The sequence below is a fragment of the Chrysochloris asiatica genome, unplaced genomic scaffold (assembly GCF_000296735.1).
Source record: "Chrysochloris asiatica unplaced genomic scaffold, ChrAsi1.0 scaffold00244, whole genome shotgun sequence".
NCBI lineage: Eukaryota > Metazoa > Chordata > Mammalia > Afrosoricida > Chrysochloridae > Chrysochloris > Chrysochloris asiatica.
Window position 1 is genome coordinate 3,998,983 of NW_006408762.1, and position 4,921 is coordinate 4,003,903.

Sequence of the window (4,921 nt, forward strand, 5' to 3'; positions counted from 1 at the left end):
GCTTTCCAGAGAGGTTGGATCATTTTGTAGTCCCACCAGCAATACAGGAGCTTCCCTGTTTCTCCACATCCCCGCCAGCATTTATTGCCTCTACTTTTTTATCTTTGCTCTTATTGCTATGAGGAGATGATATCTCATTGTTGTTTTGATTTCCATCTCTCTAATGGCAAGTGATTGTGAACATTTCTTCATGTTTGTTGGCTGCCCGGATGTCTTCCTTGGTGATGTCCTGTGCCCATTTTTTAATTGGGTTATTTGTGTTTTTCTTGTTGATGTGTTGTACTTTCCTGTATAATTTAGAAATGAGTTCCTCGTCTGATGTGTCACTGCAAAAGATGTTTTGCCATTCTGTGGGTTCCCTTTTTACTCTTCAGGTGAAGTCTTTTGATGCACATAACCTTTTAATTTTTGGTATGTCCCATTCATCTATTTTGTCTAATTTTGTTTGTGTGTTTTTCATCATGTTTTGTAGTCTGTGTATTCCCTCAATTAGTGCTCTCACATTTGTCCCTATTTTTCCATTGATGGCTTTCATAATTCTGGGATTCACATTTAGGTCTTTAATCCATTTTGAGTTGATTTTTGTATAAGGCATGAGGTGAAGGTTTGGTTTCAGTCTTTTGCATATCGTTTTCCAGTTCTGCCAACTTCATCTGTTGAAGAGATTATTACATCCCCATGCGATATATTTAGGTGTTTGTCAAAAATCAGTTGACTGTATGTAGATGGGTTAATTTCTGGATTTTTGATTCAGTTCTATTGATCTATGTGTCTTGCATTGTACCAGTACCAAGCTGTTTTGACCACTGTAGCCGTGTAGTAAATTTTGAAGTCGGGAATAGAGAGGCCTCCAAACTTATTCTTCTTCTTAAGCAGTGCTTTGCTTATCCTGGGTCTCTTTCCTTTCCATATGAATTTTGTAATTGTTTTTTCCATTTTTTTTTTACAATGTTGTTGAAATCTGGATTGGGATTGCATTATATGTGTGAATTGCTTTGGGCAGTATTCACATTTTCACAATGTTAAGTCTTCCTATGCTGGAGCATGGTACAGTCTTTCATTTTTGTAAGACTCATTTGGTTTCTTGTAATAGTGTTTTGTAGTTTTTTTTGTATAAGCCCTTTGTTTCTCTGGTTATATTTATTCCTAGATATTTCATCCTTTGGCCACCTATTGTAAATAGTATTGCTTTCCTAATGTCCTTTTCAATGCTGTCATATTTGGTATAGAGGGATCCAACAAATTTTTGTTTGTTGTTCTTATATCCTGACACTTTGCTGAGTCCTCCAAAGAGGTCTAGTAGCTTTGTTACTGAGTTTTTGTGGTTTTCTGTGTATAGCATCATAACATCTACAAATATAGAGAGTTTTACTTCCTCTTTGCTGATTTGGATGCCTTTAATTTCCCTGTCTTGCCGTATAGCTCTTGCTAAGACTTCCAGCACAATATTGAATAAGACTAGTGACAAAGAGCATACTTGTCTGGTTCCTGTTCACAAAGGGAAGGCTATCAGTTTCTGTCCATTGAGAGTAATGTAGGCTGTTGGTTTTGTATATATGCTCTTAATTATGTTGAGGAATTTCCCTTCAATTCCTATTTTGTTGAGTGTTTTTATCAGGAATGGATGTTGGATTTTGGCAAATGCCTTTTCCACATCAGAAGATATGATCATGTGGTTCTTTTCTTTTTTCCAACTTTCCTCTTGTCGAGTTCTGATTATGGAGCCATCGAGGCTAGGTCAAAAGGATACTGTATGCAAGTTTGGGTGTTTTTGTGCATTTCCCCTCACTTTATATCAGTTGTGTGCTTCACTCTCAGCTCTAGCCTCTGTTGTTAAGTCCTTGTCCATGGCTCAAGTGTCCTCAGGTCTCACCACACTTTGGACTAACCAGGCCTTCTTCTTATCTCTTTCATCTCCATGTCAATGGGATTCAATGGACTGGAGTTGAACTCAGCCCATTTCTTCATTTATGCCTTTCTGCCTCTTCCACTCACCAGTAAACCAATTTGGTCCCCAGCAAGCTTACATGCTTTTTTGTGTATTCCCTTTGAGTTTCAGTCTTAGAGGGGAGTTTGTCCTGAAGGCACTTGATTGCTAGCCTTGATGTCTTCCTGGCGAACAGCTTGTTTATTCTTTTAGTAGCCAGTCATGCTGACATTTTGTTTTGGGCTTTTCTTGATGATCTTTCTTTGAAGATGTATCTCTGTCACTGTAGCTGTTCCAGTCTGCTTGTCCTTTCTAGTGGGAATGTCTCATCTCACAAGGTTGTGGATGGGACTCAGGATTCCACCTAAGGTCCTATACTCTGTAAAGGCTTTGCACAAGGCCTATTTCACTGGGCAAGTTGTAGAACCCCTTTTAGGTATTCCAATCAGTTATAGGCTCAAGACGGGCTTACAAGTTTTCTCTAATCATGTTTCCCAACATTCCTTTCTATCCCACTCAAGTGTCTATTGTACAATATTATGCAAGGGAAACTAATATTCATGAGGCAGTCAAGGATTTTAGTACCATTTACCCTCTTCAAGCTATACCTAGATCCTTGTATCCCTGTTGTTCCAAGGTTGAGTATGCATCACTATTTACCTCTGTCCCACTAGTCCATGCAAACCTGTCTCAGTGTTCCCCTATCTATCTTATTCTTCTGCCTCCTCCCTTCTTCTTGTATTGTCCTCCCCAACACCCAGACTAAACCCCCCACCCAACCCCATTGTGGTTACCTTATATTCTGTTAGTTCTACCCTCCATTTAAGACCGTCTATTTTATCCTGTAATCTACCAGACCTTCCAACCACCTGGATCTCTGTTCCTCTGTGTTTACCTTCTTTTACATTGTAATTGTTTTGATCATACACTGATTTCCCAGATCTTCTGTTCTTATAATTTTATTCTGTTCTTGACACTTCCATTTGTCAATTGAGTTCAGGGTGATGCTGCCACGTACAACATTCTGTAGTTGTTGTCTGTTCTTGTTGGTTCTCAGTCCACAAAACTTCCTTTAGGATGTTTTTCATAGCAGGGTTGGCTTTGGCAAAATCCCTTAGCTTCTGTTTATCCTGGAATGTTTTGATTACACAATCATATTTGATTGACAGCTTTTCTGGGTAAAGGATCCTTGGGTGGCAGTTTTTTTGTTTTGTTTTTTCTTTCAGGGTTTTACATATGTCTTTCCATTACTTTCTTTCCTGCATGGTTTCTGTTGAGAAATCAGAATTTTATCTGATTTGCTTGCCTTTGTATGTTGTTCTCTTTTCCCTAGCTGCTTCCAGGATTCTGTCCTTATCTTTGATTTTGAAGGGCTTGATTACTATATGTCTTGGTGAATTTATTTTAGGATCTATTCTTCCTGGGGTTCGTTGAGCTTCTTGAATGTTTATCTTTTTACTTTTCAGGATGTTAGGAACATTTTCTTCCAGAAACTCTTCAACTATCTCCTCTATGGACTTGTTTGATTCTTCATGTTCTGAAATGCCACTAATTCTTAAGTTATTCCTCTTCATGTTTTCTAACATGAATCTTAGGCTTTCTTCAGATTTTTTTAATCCTTTTTGTGTTTGTTCTTCTATCTTAGTAGTGTTGAGTAATTTCCCTTCTAGCTCACTAGTTCTAGCTTCTATCTATTCCATTCTACTCCTTTGCCCTTTCAATGTATTGTCCATTTCTGATATTCTATTATTAATCGTTGGGACCTCTTTCTGTAGTTTTTGAATTGTTTCCAATCCTGTATCTGTCTTAATTGATTGTTCCTGTAGCACTTTCCTGACTTCTTCCTTATTTTTCTCAACTCCATTATATAGTGTTTTGATATATTTTGTAATAATTTTTCTGAATTCCTTCTCCGGCATATCCAGAGCCTGTGCATCTTCCAGTATGGAGTATAGGTGTACTTGCCTCAGTCACTTTATCTCGTTTCTGGACATGTGCAGATATGGTCATCTGCTTCTGTTTTTTGGGCATATTCAGGGGTTATCTGTGGCCTTGATACTTAGATGGGTGTGTATTTTGATATTTTTTATGCTTTTTGATTGCCTCCGGGTAGATGTGATCAGGAAATTGGCTTCCCTTTTCACTTTCTTCTTGAGAAATTTCAAGATGCCACTGTTGTCATTTTGATATAACATAGGATTTAATTTTTGGCCTATATCCTTTTTTGTCTGCCTTTCCCATGACACAATCCCCATTCAATCATTTTTTCTAGTTATAAACAGTTCACGACCGATTGTGGCTGTTTGTTTTAAGTGGAAAATGTGTCTTTAAATTTTGAGGAAACCTGTGTGCATGCGTAGAAGAACCCTCCAAGGGCAGACCTGGGGTTTCCACTAGTTCAGGCAACCCTATAGTCATGAGAATGGAGGTGCACAGATAGCAAGGGACCAATGAACAGATACCAAAAGCAAAGAATGTACAAACCTTTATCTCTATGGTTCTGTCAGGCATCTGTGGCCATTCTGATCCTTCCTTCGCTTGGTCGCACACAAGATGTCGGCTTCTGGAGCAGCTGATCATCTTGAATTAGAAAGCAATGGATTTCTTGCTTCTGCTACAAATTCCCTAACTGTAAGATTTCCAAGCTTCTACATATTCTTTATATGTGGTTCAGAGCTCTGGGAACATGCCCTGAGCCTGCTTGGCCTGGAATTCTGGCTTGTTGCTGACGGAGTTCCTTACTGCACTTCCACCAGATCCGCCATCTTGTTTGTTCTCTGATGTATTATCTCTTTGATGTATTGCTGGATACTGTTAACTAGGATTTTGTTCAGAATTTTTGCATCTATGTTCATGACGGGTTGTTGTTGTTGTTATGTGCCATCGAGTCGGTTCTGACCCATAACGACCCTGTATAGGGTTTCCGAGGGTGTAAATCTTTACGGGAGTAGAAAGCCTCATCTTTCTCCCGTGGTGCAGCTGGTAGTTTCGAAC